Genomic DNA, 21,007 nt, shown 5'->3' on the forward strand with positions numbered 1-21,007 from the left:
TACTTTCGCTACTTTCACTGTTTAATAGGCAGCCCTGTATGTTGCAGTTATTAAATCACAAAACATAGAATATGTGCTATATTTTTAATAGGTGGCATCGCTCATGTGAATTATAAGCTTTTTTTTCTTTTTTTACAAATTAGGCCTACATGGAACTTAGTGAATTTATATCAGTTGCTCTTCATTTTACAGTCGTGTAAGGGTCGTTTTGGGTGCCCTAAATGTTCTGTATACGTCAAAATTAGCTTATATATATATATATATATATATATATATATATATATATATATATATATATATATTATCCCTCATATATCGCAAAAGAGAACACGAATGCAACTCCACTCACATAGCGACATCTAGCCTAAATCCATAGCAGACCCTCAATGCCCACTATTTGATACGTGTGAACGGGGCTGCCCATTTCGCGGTGACAGTCCCACTGTAACCAACAGCGAAAAATGGAAGTTGTTTATGAGGCGATAAGCGTGACACAATCTCCCAGCTAAATCTCCTGATATTTATTCAGCATTAGTCTTCATCTCAAATCTTTTCTCTGTTTCCTTCTCTTCTTTTCCTTCCACGCACAGGAGGGACGTGCCGTGAATGAATGTTCCCCCTTTAAAATATTTGAGGGATACAAAATAAAAATGTAATCATATTAAACGTAATCCGGAGGTACGAGTGAACCACATGCGTCCCTGATTAGGGGGAGGGGGTAATGGATTTTTATAAAGCTGTACCTAAAGTAACTAAGTTTAATAAGCTGCATTAGTGGGCATTAAGGCAAAACTCGAAAGTATATTAACATGTCCCGTTGTTTATATGATAACTGGAATTCAATTTTCTGACTTCCTGCTGTAATGGGATTTCCGGCTTCACGGTTTGCAGGGGAGGAGGGCGAGGGGCGTATTGTGCGTCTTTAAGGAGCGACGGTCGAGAATGCAAGTGTCCCTTTGGGGACCGGGGGTGGTGGGGGGGCAGCGTTCAGAAACAGGTCACCGTGAGATCAGCCGCTCTTATAAACATTCGCACGTAATAAAACCAACATGCAAGCTAATAATCAGTTAAAGATTGCGAGTATGAGTTTAAAATGCGGACCGCACATGAAAAACGTAAATCGGGCTATGTGTTGTATATAGCGGAACCGCGATGAGATGTTTTACTACACTGACAGGTTTATATTAGCCGCTGCCTTTCCCTTTTTTCCCTATATGTTTCTCTTTGCTACTATACGCCTTGTAACCATTAACCTGTTTTTTATGGTTAAATCTCTGAACTGAGGCTTAGTTGAAGAGACACCGTAATACGAGAAAAAGGCTGTATGGATGTGAATGCGGATCTGTATAAATGTAAATTACGGAGCAGATTCTAATCAAATCTCTCCTCACTATGAATTCTGCACCCAAAATGAATCTCATTTACATAAACGGCTGGTTCCCATTTTCCGTCTGCATGCATCTATTCGAGGCGTACTGTAAATAAGGGTCTGCAAAAGATCACGTTTATGAATTTTTGACCGCGCATTTTGGCTCCTATTATGTGTGCTATGCTTGTGTAAACAGCACGAAGAAAATGCCAGAATGTGCTTGTTATCGATAATTTAATCGTCGATTGAACTAACGTTTCAGCAATTGCATGAAAGAAAACAGGTAAATAGCTTTATTACAAAAAGAAACGAACGTAATGTTTCTGCTCATTACACCCTCCCCACGAACTTCACCCACTTGAGTCAGTAGCCTAAAATCAGGCCTTTCAGCGCAGATTATCTTAATGCACCGGCGTGCGGTATAATGCGTGATTCTGCTGGAGCCTCATACTCATAACTTGCTTTTCAGAGACCGCGTGCTGCTGCAAATTGAATACATGTTAGTTTTTCTACTTACAACAGACACATTTGTCGTTTAGCCTACAAATGAGCTTTAATTCCCCGGTAAATACGAAGTGTAACTCTCTGTCGTGGTACTAATCTGTCTGATTTCTTTCTCCGCGGTGTCCCGTACAGGGTCTGTCCCCCCACCCCCACTCCCTTTGGGATCTCGCCGTTGTTACATCCAAAGACGGTCCGCCGTTTTAAGTGTCTAATTGCTGGACGGATCGTTAGCCTGAGGATAAACACAAGCAGCCTGACTGACAGTATCCCCAGCGCTGACAAGTTTTTATTAAAAGTGCTCTTGTTTAAGCGAGAGTTTTATTTATACCACATGTAATTAATACCTTAAGATGGTTTGTTGAACGCTGTCATAAGTTGGAATCAGCTTGGTTCATTTTGTGTGGAATTTTTTTGTACATAGATATTGCTTAATTTTTTTTGTACTAATCAGATCATGGGGCTGTACTGTGCTGCAGTGGTTCGCATTGTGGTCTCACATCTCTGGGTCCTGGATTACAGCCTCCAACATGGCTCCATCTGTGTGGAGTTTGTATGTTCTCCATGTGTCATTGTGGGGTTTCCTCTGGGTAATCTGGTTTCCCCCCTCAGTCCAAAAACATGCTGAAGCTAACTGGAGGTAGTATCACTGTGCGTGTGTGAGTGAGTGGTGTGTGAGTGTGCCCTCTAGATGGGTTGCTGCCCCATCCTGGGTCCTTCCCTGCCTTGTGCCCTGCGATGGGTTGGTGCCCCATCCTGGGTTGTTCCCTGCCTTGTGCCCTGCGATGGGTTGGTGCCCCATCCTGGGTTGTTCCCTGCCTTGTGCCCTGCGATGGGTTGGTGCCCCATCCTGGGTTGTTCCCTGCCTTGTGCCCTGCGATGGGTTGGTGCCCCATCCTGGGTTGTTCCCTGCTTTGCACCTGTGCCTTCTGACCCTGAAGAGGACAAGCGGTTATAGAAGACGGATGGATAGTCAGGTGATTTTTGCGGCTATAAAATGGAACAAGGAAAGAAAAATGTTAAAGTTATGTGAAGTTATAGAAAGCCGTTCAAAATGAGAGACAAATGTCTGGACAGCTGAGACATGCTTGTGGTTGCAGATTTGCATACGGGACCTGAGTAGTACGTTATGGTAATATGCAGGTGTTGACTAACCTCTGGGCCTGTGTCTTAAAAGGAACTAATTACAAAAGTGGGCCTTGCATCTTCCGTGTGCGTAAAAGTCATGGATGGAATTCTGTGGGGAGAGAATTCCGGAACACCCAGAGGGGTTCCCCATTCCCCAGCAGGTGGGATCCCCCCAGGAGAGAAGCCATGCCTTTTGTGATGCATTATGTTTTCCAGGCCTGCTTTCTGTGCACACGACAGGCTGGCGTACCATTCGTGAAGCTCTGGATGTTGCCTCCGCCGGCCTCTTCTGGGTCTGGCTGGATAATACGGCCCACCTTCCTAAACAGGATTCGTCAGCTACAAATCCTCAGCTTCTCTCTTTTTGGCAGTTCACTGCAAATATCCAATAAGCAAACACCTGTCTTAATTTATCGGGGCGTGCTCATCTCACTGGACAGTTTTTCGGCTATTTATTTCATACGTTTAAAAACAGGACAAAGACAAACGATACAAATTTAGGCAAAATTTTTATTAAGAGTGGAGAGAGGGAAGAAGGAGCGAGCTGGGATGCATGCGGGCGGATGGGCGGATGGTTCCAGGGCTCCAGGAAATTAATTATCCTGTTGCATTGTGGCTCTATCTAAATTCAAACCAGCTTTATGAGGCTGCTCAGAGTTTAGATTGCATGGTACTGGGATATTTATTGATGCAGTAAATATTTAAATCTTACAACCTATAAATAAAAGGTTAATAATCAAAAGGCGTGTTTTGTATTCCCCTAAAGCTTTCCAATTTCCCCTTTACTGTCTGTCAGTACAGATAGTGGGGGGGGGATATACTGTATTTTGATGCGAGGGTTTGGCATTAATCTGCTTGTTTTTTTTTTTTTGTTTTTTTTACTCCCTCAAAATTGGAGAGGCAACACGTTACCCCTTCGTGCAGACAAAGGCCTTTGTTTCTCCAATTTGTGACGACTGAGAGGGACGGAGGGAAGGGGACAATACCTGAATGAGAGATGTGGGGGGGGGGCGTGTCTCAGTGCAGAGGAGCATACATGGGACAGCCATGCCCTGGGGACCCCAGACACCCGTGTTTCACTTCCCTCCCAAACCCCCCACCCATACCGGCAGGCGAAACAAAGGGCTTCTTAAACTTCACTTCCAAGAAGTGGCTCCTCCCCTTTCTGAATTCATCTCGCCACCTCCCCGGCGTTCGGGGAAAACAGCAAAGGTCCTGCCTGGCCGCCCCCCGAACTCGCAGCGGTCCCGGGGAATCCAAGAGCAGCAATCTTGCGAGGGTAGAAAAGTACAGCTCCCCCAAAAACCAGGGGTGCTCTGCCCTGGTCAGCCAAAGGCCCCATCACTGCAAAACACCATGAAAGATTCACTGTATGAAATGAAATGCAGTGCAAAGAAATTTCATTGTTTTATTCATTTCAGCTGAACACCATGAAAGATCCGCTGTATGAAATGAAATGCAGTGCAAAGAAATTTCATTGTTTTATTCATTTCAGCTAAACACCGTGAAAGATCTACTTTATGAAATGAATTGCAGTGCAAAGAAATTTCATTGTTTTATTCATTTCAGCTAAACACCATGAAAGATCTACTGTATGAAATGAAATGCAGTGCAAAGAAATTTCATTGTTTTATTCATTTCAGCTAAACACCGTGAAAGATCTACTTTATGAAATGAATTGCAGTGCAAAGAAATTTCATTGTTTTATTCATTTCAGCTAAGCACCGTGAAAGATCTACTTTATGAAATGAATTGCAGTGCAAAGAAATTTCATTGTTTTATTCATTTCAGCTAAGCACCATGAAAGATCCACAGGACATTCTCTTGTATTTTTAATTCCCTTCATCTTTTGCCAGATAGTTATATTAATTAATAAATGTCTGCCAAAGGGACAGGACTCATGTGATCCCAGTGCTTCCATTTCATTGGTGTGGAAATATCGGTGCAGTGAAACCTCGTCCATGCTTCTCGGGGGGCCAAAATCCTCAGAGGAGGTTTCCAGGGCCCATGCAGTGAAAAACACGCCAATGTGGCTCTCAGTAGGGAATCTAAATTAAAAGCATAAAGCTCCCTAATTTAATTACCCCAATGGCGGTGGATTTTGTGGTGGCAGAGAGCTCCCGGAATTGTCATGCCCCTTTTAAATGTTTATATATTTACCAGCTCCCCCCAGCATGAAGAGGGGCCCCAAGGCCTGAAGCCACTGGCTGATAAATCCCAGCATCAACACCAATTTCAATGAATGACAAATTTTTAATTTGCCAAACGGGTCTTTCCTCTTCGCCGTGCTGAATTGGGGATATTTAACTCCAAGATCAACGTGAAAAAATAAACTCTTCTCCTGCCTGGATGATCGTACGAAACATCACAGATTAAAGGTGCTGTTTATCATCTCGTCCCGTAATAATAACAATAAAGATCATGAAAATATGATCTCCTTCCCAGCCTGATATCGTGGCTGCCTGAGGACAAAATTCATAAAACCAAAATTGGAATCGCAATTCAATGGGTTCATTGAAATGTTTTTACTTTATTCTTCCAAGAGGAAAAAGAGAGGAGGAGAGAAGGAGGGAGCGGAGGAAGAGGGCAGATTATTGGTGTTGTTTTGGCAGGTGCTATGGTGACTTTGGACATGTCATGTTGGCATCGCTTTGGAGAGGCGTTCTGCATTTTACCATCTTCGATTTCTCTTCTGCGTCTCGTTTCCTGAGGTACGACTATCGCCGGGAACAAGATTTAACACTGGAGCCTGAAATCCTGCTGCAAACTGCGGGGGTTGAGGGGCACCTCGCTTTAATCTGTGAGGATGGGCCGGGACAGTGGCCGGCGGAAACTGTTGCCGTAGCTATACGAAAATACCAAAAAATGCACAAGCTTTAAAAATACGTTGCTTAGCAACATGAGCATTCCGGGAGCCCTCCGTGATGCGTTAAGGTCTCGCCCCGCATTGTGACATGTCGGATCAAGCTAATTGCTAAATTAAGGTATTCGTTAGGCTTGTTTTTTTTATTTAATTAGACACTATGTAATATAAGAGCTGCTAACTGGGCAGCTGGATTGCCAAATGCTAATATGCTTTAAGGCTAACTGGGTATTATGGTTTTAGCCACCATGTCCCAGACAAATTACCGGGTCGAGCTTCGGGGCCAGAGAGTGGCCCGCCAGCCTGAGCTTGTCTGTACGGGAGCTGTGCTCTGCGTGGCTGCTGGGTCTGGGGGGCTTATTAAGATCAGGGCCTGGTGCTTGTTAGCAGGGCGGTTTGAAACGGCATTACCAGCTCCCAGTGGACCCTCCCCCCGTGCCTGCCACCCGCACTGTGGCAGAGGGGAAGTGGTCTCTTGTTAGTTCACACAGCGTCAAGGCTCAGCAGGTGCGGGGGGGGGGGGGGGGGGTGGCCCTGGCGTGACCCCCCTCCCCCCATGCCAAGGCCCCCGCCATTCCAGCAGATTGATTTGTTAATGACACGTGGGGGGTTTATTTCATAACGTAAACTTTCTTCTAAAAGTGCGCAGGTCCAAATCATAATGATGGCGCATGGCGGGAAAGCCTGAGTCTGGGGAGACTGGAGCGCCGCTTATGGCCCCCCCCCCGCCCCCCCCCAAGGCCGTCACGCGGCCGTCTGCGCGCTGATGAGAGCGGCCTGTTACCATGCTGCTGCCGTGCCGCCCCCCTGCTGGGCTGTAATTGCCCTCTGCCACGCGCCGGGATTGATGGGCAGGTTTGGCCACCTGCCCTGTTCTGCGCGTGGTGGGCTGTGTACTCGGGGGACCGCAGGGTCTGGGGGTGGGGGTGCTCATTCCATCACCGGCAGAACGTCAGCAGACCCAGAAGCCCCCGCCTGACATCCGAAGCCCCACCGAACTGGCACTGGTCTCAGACTCGGGGACGTTGGTCTCCTAGGACAGGGAAGCCCGGGGACACCCTCGGCATTCTGGGAATTTACGCTCGGCTTCTGGAATAATTATCTGGGGAGAAGGTCCTCCCCCCTGTCAGCTGGGCTGTAATTAAAATATATCCTGTAGAAACATTTGGCTGGGAACCCTAGAAGAGTCATTTAACACATTGTGGCAACAGCGTCTCCTGTTGGGTTTCACCTGGAGGTATCTGTAGGCCATTTTTCTCAGTGTGAACTGTTTTGATTCGTTAGGTACAGAGCTAATGAGGAGGAGGGGGTGTGGCCGTAGATGGGGGTGGGGTTTGTTAAGGATGGGAGAGGGCGGGGCTTGTGGAAGAAGGCGGGGCTTGTGGGGAAAGGCGGGGCTTGTGGGAGAAGGCGGAGCTTGTGGGAAAATATTGGGGCTGCAGCTTGATGATGCTGCCACCTGCAGGGCCCCGGAGACCCCTACTGGAACTGCAGCAGCACAGCAGCCTGCCAGTAGACGGACAGAGATGTCAGAGTGCCCAATCCAGCAAGGTGAAAAAAAGTAAGCAGGGTGAGCATGAAATGCAATGAAATCTGGCAGTTTAATCCATAATGGGCCTGTAAATGTATCGATCGAGCGCTGCGCTGGGGGAATCCCTCCCCCGTCGAGGGTCAGGCTGGGCCGCCTCACACGCCACCCTGCCCCATCCCACACCCTCATCTGTAGCTCATTAACCTCCCCCCCACCACAATCGCCTCATCCTAACAGGTGCTTGACCAAAAAAAAAAAAAACTGAATCTCTGTGTCTGTGTTTCTTATCGATTCGACTGCATCTGCAGAGCAAAGACATCCATCGTCTTAGAGCGACGAAATATTCACTCTGGTTGCCTGTAATGGACAGAACAGGGTAGAGCTGGCCTTCACTCGGGGGGGGGGCAGGAGACAGGGCAGGTGGGTGGGGCAGTGTGGGGACACGAGGATGACGGCGCAGAGCCATTCCTGTGTCTTCCATCCAGGGTTGTGATAAAGATTATGATGATGATGAAGGTTATAGAAACACTGTTGTCACGAGGGAATTATGGGTAAGTGAGGAAGCTGAGCTCAGGTTGTCCCTGTGGAGCAAAACATCACAGTGAGAATATCAAACTATAATGTTCCCACCCCCTGTTTCAATTTCAGGCTTCTTGAGTGAAGGTGGCCTTAGAGCAAGAGTGCGTTCCCCGGAGGTGGGAGTGTCACTCCACATCTGCTTAAGGGGCAGGGCCACAGGAGCACTGGCCCCACCTGAAAGCTGATTAGACGCCAGAGTACTCACGAAACTATACGAAACATATGATAGGTTAATAATAACATTGCCCCCTCTGAATGAATTATGCCCCCTGTTCTGGGCCTGAATCAGCTTGATCTGTATGCCAAATGCCCTTCGGGTTCAGCCCACTGGTGTTGCCCTGGAGTGCTGGACAGAGGCGGGGAACTGAGGACAGGAATCTAAACTGCTACAAATGACTGGAGCTGGTCCCGGGACTGAGACACGGTCCCATTGAGCCCTGTCACATGTCCGCCTACTTTGGGCAAAGGACGTGACTGGTTGGAGTGTATCTGACGTAACGTTCCGATAGTCCAGCCATTCGACCTGCCAGGTATGACTTTGCCACAGCGGAACGTCCAAGAACGTTCTGGAAAATTCCCAAGTCAACAGTTGAAGGTGTGTGTTGGGGGGGATGTTGGTGGCAGGGGCTTGCTTGGCCATTTCCTCTTTGACACAGATGTGTCCTTCCCAGCCAATCCTGCTTTTTTTTCCACTTAATTACAGTCCTCCAGAGATTCTGAAAATTATTTTAATACAGAGCTGGGTGATTTGAAGTGACGTTCTGAAGCGTCTGAGCCAAGGTGCCCTTGGGTTACTGACCAGGGAGGGTGGCGGCAGCATGGGAGCGCGTGTGCGGGGGTCAGCAGGCCAGTCGGCTGGGGGGGCTGGGGGCGGGGGCCGGGGGGAACGCTCCCCGGTTCTGTGTTTACCGGACTTTAATTAGATTAAGGCCTGTCCACTTGGCCTTTCTCGGGCCTGAAAGCCGAGCTAATGCCTTTGCTCCCCGGTCCATGTCCTGCCATTGTTGGGCTGTACATCACCCCCCCGACCCCCCGTGTTCTCCTCTTTTAGGGCTTTTCTCCTCCACTCACCCCTTTCACTGGGGCAACGGCAAGCAGGGCCTCTGCTCTCCTCCTCCTCCTCTGTCCCTCTGCCTTTCAGAGGGGGAGCATGAGCGTCGCCCTCTCTGTGCAGGTGGGAGCGTGTGTGTGTGTGTTTGTCTGTGCATGTGTGTGTGGCTGTGTGTGTCTGTGGGTGTATGGTCTAGGTATACTTGCTCCCCACAATGTGATAAAAACCTGTTATTTTGATGTTGTGGGGACCATTTTTCTGGTTCCCACAAGGGGAAATTCCATTGTATAAAAATCTGTGACTGCAATCAAAAAACTAAAAATGCCAAAAGACTTGCACCTTGTTACTTATGGTTAAGGTTTGGGCTGGGTAGGAGTTAAGGTTGTCATTGTTAGGATTAGTGATTTTCCCATAGAAATGAATGGAGAGTCCCCACAAACACATGAGTACAGGTCTGTGTGTGTGTGCGTGTGTGGGCATGTGTGAGAGAGAGAGTCTCATAGGGTCTTGTCTCTCACATGACCATACATGACCACACCTTGACCGCTCAGAGTGGTGCACATTCCTGTACTGACACAACAGTCATTCAGAGGGAAGGATGGCAGGCCCACGCCCTGCAGAGTGTCACCCAAGAGAGGCTCACTTCACACCATCATCGTCATATTTATTATTTTGTTACTGCTGTTGCTGTTATTATTGTTATTGCTGCTGCCGTTGTTGCTGCTGATGTTGTTGCTGTTTTTTGTTATTGCTGTTGTTATTATTATTGTTGTTGCTGTGGTTTTTGTTGCTATTGTTTTTGTCATTGTTATTGTTACTGTTGTTGTTGTTGTTGCTGTTGTTAACTGTTGCTGTTTTTTTTTAACATATTACACTCCCCGAGCACTAGCATTGCAACATGGGGCAGCTCAGACTACCCCAACAGCACTCCTGTATCGGCCCCCCCAGGCCACGCATGCCCCCCGCCCCTATTCCCCGGCTGAGGCCCTCCAGCCCCGTCCCCCCCCCGACTTGCACAGCCCCCATTGTCATGTATAGGCCCGCTAATCCGGCCGTGTCGCACCAGTATCAAACATGGCCCTGCGTCGGGGGCAGCCAGCGAGCTCTTCCGCTTTCTTTGTTGGGGGAGCCGCCTTAATGGCAGAAGTCAACAGGGCTGCACAAAGGGAAGAGGGGTGAGGGGGGTGCCTGTTTAATGGAGGCCGGCGGGGAGGGGCCAAGGACCAGGGGGACAGCCAGGGAAGGGGGGGCAGGGGGCAGCCGGGGGGGTAGGGGGCAGCCGAGGGGCTTTGATGTGTTTTGGGGCACAGATGCTTCCTCACACAGCCCCCCATACACACAGCTGCCCCCCCCCCCTCCCCAAGCCAGGCAGGCGCGGTGAGGCTGCACACCCTGGGACAGCGAGAGGCCGTGCTGTTACACTTCAGGGGGGTTGTCAGGGGAGACAGGCAGTGGGTGGGGCCTTGCCTGCTTCTGTGTGTCTCTGCATGGCTGTATGTGTGTCTGTGTATCTATGTGTATCTCTGTGTATCTGTCTGTGTGTGTCTCTGTGTATCTTTGTGTGTGTCTCTGTACCTGTGTGTGTCTCTGTGTATCTTTGTGTGTGTCTCTGTACCTGTGTGTGTCTCTGTATATCTCTGTGTTTGTCTCTGTACCTGTGTGTGTCTCTGTGTATCTCTGTGTGTGTCTCTGTGTATCTCTGAGTTTGTCTCTGTACCTGTGTGTGTCTCTATGTATCTCTGTGTGTGTCTCTGTGTATCTCTGAGTTTGTCTCTGTACCTGTGTGTGTCTCTGTATATCTCTGTGTTTGTCTCTGTACCTGTGTGTGTCTCTGTGTATCTCTGTGTGTGTCTCTGTACCTGTGTGTGTCTCTGTATATCTCTGTGTTTGTCTCTGTACCTGTGTGTGTCTCTGTATATCTCTGTGTTTGTCTCTGTACCTGTGTGTGTCTCTGTATATCTCTGTGTTTGTCTCTGTACCTGTGTGTGTCTCTGTGTATCTCTGTGTGTGTCTCTGTGTATCTCTGTGTTTGTCTCTGTACCTGTGTGTGTCTCTGTATATCTCTGTGTTTGTCTCTGTACCTGTGTGTGTCTCTGTGTATCTCTGTGTGTGTCTCTGTGTATCTCTGAGTTTGTCTCTGTACCTGTGTGTGTCTCTATGTATCTCTGTGTGTGTCTCTGTGTATCTCTGAGTTTGTCTCTGTACCTGTGTGTGTCTCTATGTATCTCTGTGTGTGTCTCTGTATATCTCTGTGTTTGTCTCTGTACCTGTTTGTGTCTCTATGTATCTCTGTGTGTGTCTCTGTGTATCTCTGTGTTTGTCTCTGTACCTGTGTGTGTCTCTGTGTATCTCTGTGTGTGTCTCTGTGTATCTCTGAGTTTGTCTCTGTACCTGTGTGTGTCTCTATGTATCTCTGTGTGTGTCTCTGTGTATCTCTGAGTTTGTCTCTGTACCTGTGTGTGTCTCTATGTATCTCTGTGTGTGTCTCTGTATATCTCTGTGTTTGTCTCTGTACCTGTTTGTGTCTCTATGTATCTCTGTGTGTGTCTCTGTGTATCTCTGTGTTTGTCTCTGTACCTGTGTGTGTCTCTGTGTATCTCTGTGTTCGTCTCTGTACCTGTGTGTCTCTGTATATCTCTGTGTTCGTCTCTGTACCTGTGTGTGTCTCTGTGTATCTCTGTGTTTGTCTCTGTACCTGTGTGTGTCTCTATGTATCTCTGTGTGTGTCTCTGTGTATCTCTGTGTTTGTCCCTGTACTTGTGTGTTTGTCTCTGTACTTGTGTGTGTCTCTATGTATCTCTGTGTGTGTCTCTGTGTATCTCTGTGTTTGTCCCTGTACCTGTGTGTTTGTCTCTGTACCTGTTTGTGTCTCTATGTATCTCTGTGTGTGTCTCTGTGTATCTCTGTGTTTGTCTCTGTACCTGTGTGTGTCTCTGTGTATCTCTGTGTTTGTCTCTGTACCTGTGTGTGTCTCTGTGTATCTCTGTGTTTGTCTCTGTACCTGTGTGTGTCTCTGTGTATCTCTGTGTTTGTCTCTGTACCTGTGTGTGTCTCTGTGTATCTCTGTGTTTGTCTCTGTACCTGTGTGTGTCTCTGTGTATCTCTGTGTTTGTCCCTGTACCTGTGTGTGTCTCTGTGTATCTCTGTGTTTGTCCCTGTACCTGTGTGTGTCTCTGTGTATCTCTGTGTTCGTCTCTGTACCTGTGTGTGTCTCTGTGTATCTCTGTGTTTGTCCCTGTACCTGTGTGTGTCTCTGTGTATCTCTGTGTTTGTCCCTGTACCTGTGTGTGTCTCTGTGTATCTCTGTGTTCGTCTCTGTACCTGTGTGTGTCTCTGTGTATCTCTGTGTTCGTCTCTGTACCTGTGTGTGTCTCTGTGTATCTCTGTGTTTGTCCCTGTACCTGTGTGTGTCTCTGTGTATCTCTGTGTTTATCCCTGAATGTGGCCTCCTCTCTGTTGAATCTCTCTTTTTCACTCGCTCCCCCCCCCCACAATGGCATGGCTGGTTCCAGTGTGTCACCCATTACTCTGTGTCAACTGCAATCCGCTTTAGTGGCAATAGATACTCACCGGCCCATTCCACCAGCAGAGATGAAAACTTGTTTTTCTCCTGAGAGCCTATTTTTATCCACTTTTCATTTCAGCAAAAAATCCTCCTCTTTACTTCACTTCTCAGCTGTGTTTGTCTCTCTCCCTCCTTCCCTTCCTCCCACTGCCCCCCCTCCCACCCCACTCCCCCAGGAGAGCTGGTGTTCATGGTTAATTAGCCACACGTACACCAGCGCTCTGTCGGCGGCGGTGGGGACAGCAGCTTCCCGGAAAGAAGCTTTCCAAGCGTTCAGGCTATTAGTCAGCTGGAATTCATTAGCTGACAAAGTGGCATCCCTGCCGTCCCCCACCCCCCCCTCTCTTATTTTCCTCCTTTTTATGACTCTCTCGTTCTGTTAATTAGCGTACCTGTGAGACAGACAGGTAGCATCTGTCGCGCGTGCTCCATCCCCCATCTCCCTCTCCGTTCCTGTGGCTATCCGCGCCCGAGGCCTTGTCCACACTGGGAAAGGGGGTGCAGAGGGGCCTTCCTGCCCCCCCCCAGATGGCAGTATCTGTAAGCCAGGATAACCAGAGCCATCTCCCCACCCCATCACTGTGCATTTCACCTCAGTGGGTGTCATTTATTCTCCCCGCCTGCAGGAGGGGATGGCGAGTTCCTTCACTGTTTTGGATGCTGAGTTAAGGGCTCGCTCCTCGGGTGGAATGACAGCCCCTCGTGCTTCAGGATGGCCATGAAGCCCAGTGGGTTCACCATAAGACAGGAAAACACATGCTGGCATCCTGTAGAGTGCTCTGGTGGCTTGGCGGATGGAAGCTCCTGGTTGGAAAAACGCCTCTATGCCACGTTCCTTTCAAAGGACTGACAGTAGGCCTCCCCTCTGTGGTCCGCACTAGCTAGCTAAATAACATCAGGTTTTATTTCTTCCCAGCCGGTATTATTTTCTGTATACGCTCACCCCCCCACCCCCCACCTCCACCGCTGCTGTGTGAGGTCCCCAGGGTGGCCTCGCTATGGGGAGAGCCCCCCTGAATCAGCCGTCCACTCGGCAGTAAGCGCCCTGTCAGTCAGCCGTTGTGTGGATCCACATGCCCTGTCCTCCTCTCCGAAAGCATCACCGTTCAGAACAGCCTCCGTTCCAACGTCACTGTTGGTCTAACCAGGGACTGCATGGCATCCTTACGTAGCAGCGCCCCACGGACATGGGGTGAGTCGCTACTCTATTGTCTTTGCAGGACTGTACGTAAACATAATGGTGTCTTGTATAATGCTTTTTTATAACGAACAGTTATAAAATCCTGGACGGGTCTTGCGGGGCATGGAGAACCTCATTTCAGCTAGTGGCAAATAAATCAGAACTCAGGCGTGATTCTGAGGGGTCACATCGGCCGTGTCTCCGGAGCTTCCGGAACCTTCCTTCATCCCCGCCGTGCTCAGCCAGCTTCCAGCGGACACAGAAGCGACGGTCCTCTCCTGGCACGTCCCTAACTGCCCGCGACCGCCGAGTCACCGACGAGTCACCGACGAGTCACGTTACCCTGCCAGCCCACGGCTCCCCTGAGCGCTGATTGTGCTCCGTTCTGCATGAGTAGGCGAACATAACAATTTGAAGTTAGATGAACGGCGGACAATCACTCTACACTTAAATACTCCGGGAGACTACAGCGGCATCTCGGCATATACCGGAACGAGCATTCCGCTGCAGCGTGTACCCCGGCGGCCTCCTTCCATCAGTATTCTGTTACCCTCTCCTCTGCTGATCTGTTTCTGCACCCTAAGGCTTTATAGTAAAGCCCCTTTAAGGAGGGTCCTTGTTAAGAGAATCTCATATCTACTAAAGAAAGCTTTATTCGATGTAAACAGAGTAAACAGTCATAAATAAACTTCCAGCTGCAGCCTAATGAATTACACTTGAGAACATAGCACCAGACACAATTAGAACGCGTTTAAATTGTCAGCTTTGCATAGATGCCACACGGAAACCGCACTGTAAATGATTAATTTCTGTGTTTTTTTTTTATTTGCTGAGAATTAATTTAGGTTAAAAACAAGCTGTGTCAGCAGGTCATTAGGTGATGGGATTTAATGAAGTCTCATTTCTTGGGAAAAGAAAACATTTCGGCGAGTTTTCTCTTGCAAGCAAACAGAGAGCATAAATATTCCCAAGCCTTCCTAAGGACCTTTAATTCCCCGTGTTTCAGTTCCTGTTGTCAGCGGCGATAATGTATTCCTTCTGCGTTTTCATCATCTGGCAAGGCTGAATATTTTGTTTTGGGGTTCGATATCTTTGGTTCTCTGTTTTAACTGGAGCAAAAAATGATTAAGCCAAACATGTTTACACAATTTCTTGCCCAAATACGACAGCGGGGACATGCGTGTCTTTGATTACTGACGGCGGTCCGACAATAGCCATTTTTTAAGGATGTGAATAAAAGTGAAAATCACCGAGCACAGACCCGAGCGATCCTGGGCGTCGAGGCAGCAGGTGCTGCTTGTGAACATCGGTGCAGGATTTAAAAATGGCCCGCAGTGCGCATGGGGCCATGAACAGGCTCGGTGTGACACGGCGCAAAGTGAAGGTGGAGTGATGGTCGGCGAACATATATTTTTACATTTTTTTCACTGTCCATGTTCTCGTTGTTTTTCTTTCGACGCGTTTCTGTCCCTTTAGTGCCAGCCTAGACCACGGGTGACTGTCGTGACCCCGTGCAGAGATACCAGAGGTGCCCTAAGACGCTCTTTGGCTGTACTCCACGGCGCCCCCTGTTGGTACCCACCTGGCATCTCTCTGCTCACCACAGCCTCCACAGACACCCTATGTCCAGCTTCACGGACCTTCACCCTCCCCCCGTTGCTCTTTGTCTGGGGGGGGGGGGCAGATTTAAGCGGCAGCACTCATCAGATAAACATTACAGCCTCTCAGTCCTACCTAATGGCCTCCCTGTATTGTACTTCTTGAAGACATTTCATTAAAGGAGCTGAATGGCTGCGGCGAGCCCTCCCTCCCTGGCCCCCTTTCTGTTTGTCTGACAGGGTCCTGCCCCCTCCCGCCTTCCGGCTGACACTGCGGTGGGGGGGTGTAGCACAGGGGCGACACCGTCCACGTCGGTGATGGCTGTGCCGTGTCAGGACAGGCAAACGAGTGTCGGAGGAGCCCGACTCTCTGTGTTTACATGTTTGTATTTTTTCGTTGAGTATGATCTCTCAGTGGGACTTGACCTGCGGTGTGTGTGAGTCAATAAGTGTGTGTATTTCTGTGTGTGCGTAAGTGTGTGTACGTGTGGGTTATGTATGTATTACATTGTGGAGACCAAATGTGATAAAAACCTGTTATTTTGACGATGTCAGGACCATTTTCTCAGTCCCCATGGGGAATGCAATAAAAATATATATATATATATATATATATATAATATTTTATATTTTGTTTGGTGACTTATGGAGAAGGTTAGGGCTGGGTGGGGGTTAAGGCTGTCATTGTTGGGATTAGGGTTATGCCCACAGAAATGAATGGAGAGTCCCCACAAAGACATGAATACAAATGTGTGTGTGTAGATGGGAAGGTGTGTGTTTATATTGCTGTGTGCGTGTGAGTGTGTGTGAGTGTGTGGAAGGTATGTGTTGGTACACGTTTCTGAATGTGTGTGTGCTTGTACACGTGCATGTGAGTGTGTGTGAGCGTGTGGAAGGTATGTGTTGGTACACGTTTCTGAATGTGTGTGTGCTTGTACACGTGCATGTGAGTGTGCAGTCGCTCCTGTAGTATGTCTGAGTCCCCCCCCCCCCCACCCCCGCACCCCCCAGATCCCTGTGTTCACACAACCACACCCGGCCTGTGAGTCACAGAATTGAATTCAACCACCTGGAAAAGATCTTGTTTCATCCCTTTTAGTCGGTCAATATCTCCTTCCTGCTCCTGGTCCGCGCCTCACGGCAAAAGCGCCGGTCGCTTTGCCGCCGTTTTCCTTCAGGCATCGTCCTGGTAACCAGTTCGGATGAGATCTTTCCGATTTCTTTAAAGCAAATCTGTGCTTAGTCAGAGATCCTGCCCCCATCACAGTGAAAATCAAAGGGCTGTCCTCAAATACTAAAAAAATCCAAAATTTTACACATGAAATTTCTTGTGCTTCAGGGAAGCAGGTAATACAGACTGGTACGCTGCAGCTTGCTGGCAAATCCCCACAGGGAGCTGGCTGTAGGACCCTTGAGTCAGGCACTTAACCTAGACGGCCTCAGCAAAGCCCCCAGCTGTGTGACAGCTAAAGGCAACCTGCTCAGTTTGTATTCCCTGACTTTGATGCAGGACTTATGATAAACAACATTTCTAATCGTAAAATAACTGCTGTTCTCCCCATTCAGGCAGCCGGGTGAGATACAAACCTAAACCTTTAAGCTGATTTCATGTTTAGCAGAGGCAAAAAAGCACTGGATGGAGAGAATTTAAAACAGAGTCCGGGGAAGGCATGGATGTTTCAAGGGAGGGGTGAGGTCTCTCTCTTTACCTATGATTAATTGTTTTCCAGGTTTTCAATCCTGGGCGTTTAATTTAGGCTCATGGGATGGACGTCATTTGGAAGTCTGTCCATTACCTTCAAGGGGTGTCAAATAAAATCCTTCAACTCATCCTCAAATCCCTGTGTCTCCTGGATTTGTTCACCATCCAATCCCTTCGTCTTGTGGATATGTTCACCATCCAATCCCTGTGTCTCCTAGATTTGTTTACCATCCAATCCCTTCATCTTGTGGATATGTTCACCATCCAATCCCTGTGTCTCCTAGATCTGTTCACCATCCAATCCCTTCATCTTGTGGATATGTTCACCACCCTTAGAACCACCATGTCACACTGGCCTGAGTCAGAAGATTTAGGACTAGAATTTAATTGTGTCAGACTGACACCTGGTGCAGGGTGTACCTCAGCCTCGTGCCCTGTGTGACCTGAAATATGCTCCAGTCCCCCCCCCACATAAGGGGCACCCCCAGCCCATCAGGCCATGGGCCGAGTCAGTGAACGGGGGGGAATCAATGGTGACGCAGACGAGCTGTTTTTGGGAGCGTGCCGGTCCCAGGCCACCTCAGCGTCATCTGCGTTATTAGTTGGGGTTAATTTGCCGCAGAGGCTACCTGTCTCCCAGTGTCACCGCCTTTGTCTCCGTGCTGGAGGAGGGGGGAGGCATCGTGTACCCCCCTGCCAGCTATTTGTGACACTCTGCCAAGGAGATTAGTTCCCAAAATCCTGCCTGCCGTCTCCCACAAAGCCCGTTTTAATAAACAGGGCATCCGGCTGGGTAATATCAGCCCTCCCCTCTCCCCCCAACCCCCCACCTCGCTTCTGCGCAGCGCTCGTGTTAAAATCGACCAGCCAAGCAGAAAAATGCAGAAACCGATCCTGTCCGAGAGCCAGTGAGCCCACATGGAGGCGGGGCAAACACGGGGGCGGGGCCACTGAGGGGAGGGGCCAGCGTGGAACACCGGGGAGTATTGTTTACAGACTGAGGATGGATGGGGCCATGTGCACTTATGTAGTGCTGTTTTGTCTCTCTTTGTGAGTGTGGTGTGTGTGTGTGTGTGTGTGTGTGGGGGGGGGGGGGGTATGCTTCGGCTTCAGGCACCCCCACGCATGTGATCTGTGCCAAGGTCCAGCAGGTCCCTCGCCCTGCTGCCAGCTCCGTGACCCAACGTTCACTCACCAACCTACACGGGAGAGAGAGAGAGAGAGAGAGAGAGAGAGAGAGAAGCAAACAACCCCCCCCGCGTGCGGCACAGAGGCAAATGCTGGTAATTGGCAAAATCAATAAGCAGTTTTGTCCCCCAAGGCGTCGGCTGGCGCGGGGTGTGTGACAGGACTGGGGGGGGGGCTGCCCCGGAGTTGGCATACTGCTCCTTTTTTGGGGGGTGAAATATAGACCTCAGCCTAAGAGAAAAGAGCGAACAGTTTGTCAATTAAAAGATGTGATAAAGCATGAAATGGGTCCTGTCTGTGAAGGCCTCCTCTGGCCTGTCTGTGAAGGCCTCCTCTGGCCTGTCTGTGAAGGCCTCCTCTGGCCTGTCTGCGAAGGCCTCCTCTAGCCTGTCTGTGAAGGCCACCACTGGCCTGTCTGCGAAGGCCTCCTCTAGCCTGTCTGTGAAGGCCACCACTGGCCTCTCTGTGAAGGCCTCCTCTAGCCTGTCTGCGAAGGCCTCCTCTAGCCTGTCTGTGAAGGTCACCATTGGCCTGTCTGCGAAGGCCTCCTCTGGCCTGTCTGCAAAGGTCACCATTGGCCTGTCTGCGAAGGCCTCCTCTAGCCTGTCTGTGAAGGCCACCACTGGCCTGTCTGTGAAGGTCACCATTGGCCTGTCTGAGAAGGCCTCCTCTGGCCTGTCTGTGAAGGTCACCATTGGCCTGTCTGAGAAGGCCTCCTCTGGCCTGTCTGCGAAGGCCTCCTCTGGTCTGTCTGTGAAGGCCACCACTGGCCTGTCTTTCATGTGACTCTTCTGGGACGAATTAACAGAGCTGTCTAATGAAAAGGCAAGATCATTATCGCACGGAGCACGGGCCCCGGGGCCACAGCCACCTTGGCCCAGTCCAGCCCATGGGCCCCGGGGCCACAGCCACCTTGGCCCAGTCCAGCCCATGGGCCCCGGGGCCACAGCCACCTTGGCCCAGTCCAGCCCACGGGCCCCGGGGCCACAGCCACCTTGGCCCAGTCCAGCCCACGGGCCCCGGGGCCACAGCCACCTTGGCCCAGTCCAGCCCACGGGCCCCGGGGCCACAGCCACCTTGGCCCAGTCCAGCCCGCCCGCGTTCCTCGCCCCTCTAGCCATTTTTCCAGTCTATTCCAGTCCCACTCTGCAGTTGGACCACTTTTTGTCCATCCCTCCCCCCGGCTGACCAATAACTTTCCAGTTCATGACCCCATTAACACCCCCCTGCCCCCCCCAGTATAACCCCCTCTCATCCCTAATCCACCCTTTGTTTCTCCCTGACTCCCCCACTGACCTCTCCGTACCTGTGAACGCTTAGAGTGTGCGGATGGGTGGTATTCAGCAGGTCAGGGGTCCATTGTCACTCTGATCGCTGTGGCAACAGTGCCCCCATTTTGGGATGTCCCTGGACCATCATGCAACAGATGCCCTGCCCAGGTCAAATCTCAGGAGGCACATCTAAGAGGGGCAGGAACTCAACCCGGAACCTCAGGGCAAATAACAGGTTGTTCCCATAAAGTTTTATCACAGTTTTAGTAAAAAACAGTAAAATTTTCCTTTGTCAAACACCCCCCAGCCCAAAAGTCCAAAGTTGCCACTCTTGGTAAATTTGGCTCAGTGTAAATTTAGAGATTTTTGTTCCTACTCCATGTTTATAGTGAGACATGCCTGACCATTCACCATTTGTGTGATTATACTTTTCCTCTCACTCAGGCTGACCCGCTTAACGAGGAGAAATATTTCTTCAGGAAAGCTGCCTAGTGTTTGTGGATGGGGAAAAAACATATTCGCGGAAAAGCCAAATACTCATGTCGAAGGATTTATTGTGTCCGAACGAAAAATTAAATAACGGGCTCTAATTTAAGGTCAGAACGATTGGTTACGGCACTAAATAACATAAGAAAACAATCTTTATCTTCCTCCCTGTTAAGTCCCTTCTCCCGCAGCATCTTTGAGAAATCTGTTATTTTCTCATCTCGATGATGTACATACCAGTGCATCGCCTCGGCTTATACACACAGCACAAGGCACCGACAGGAAACCCGGGGGCGGCTACAATTGTTTCCGGCCAGTGGATTTTTTCCCCCCTCTTTTTCGATAAGAGCCAGAAGGCCGACAGAAGTGTAATGACCTACGTTGTACACTGGAAGGATTCATTTGTTTAAAGATCATGTTTGCGCAGGCCGCTTTGCGGAAGAACTCCTCAGCGGCGCCGAAGTTCAAGGACCACAGCGCCATCTGCTGACGCGTGTCGGCCCTGTAATCCGCGTTCGGGTAAGGCGTCTAAATATTGGAAAATACCTGTAATAAATACTATCTAACTTATACAAACATCTTCTTCTTTCCGCTGTGACTTCATGCTTATACTTACATATTTACTTGTAAAATGGAGAAGTGAAAATGAAGTTAAAAATATCACAATTTGCGCGACCGTCCTTAAATTTGTCTACTGCGGTAGCGATGGAGTAACAGCCCGCGTGCATACAGCTGTCAGAGTTTCTTCATGGTGGGGATTTTGGCAGCCTGATGGTATCAACTGCAGCGCTGATTGAGGTGTGGATTGTCAGCGTGCTGCGGTATCAGTGCGCGCGCATTTATCGATCCCCCCCCAGCTCGAGGCAGTGATACCAGTGTGTCGGTATCGATCGGCGCCCTGGGTGAGTGAAATACTCTCTCGGTGGATGAAGCCTCGGCTTGGGAGAGAGATACGGGGGGGAGAACATCTCGAGGCCGTGTGGTCTGGCTGAAAC

Source organism: Brienomyrus brachyistius, chromosome 12 (genome assembly GCF_023856365.1).
Source record: "Brienomyrus brachyistius isolate T26 chromosome 12, BBRACH_0.4, whole genome shotgun sequence".
Lineage (NCBI taxonomy): Eukaryota > Metazoa > Chordata > Actinopteri > Osteoglossiformes > Mormyridae > Brienomyrus > Brienomyrus brachyistius.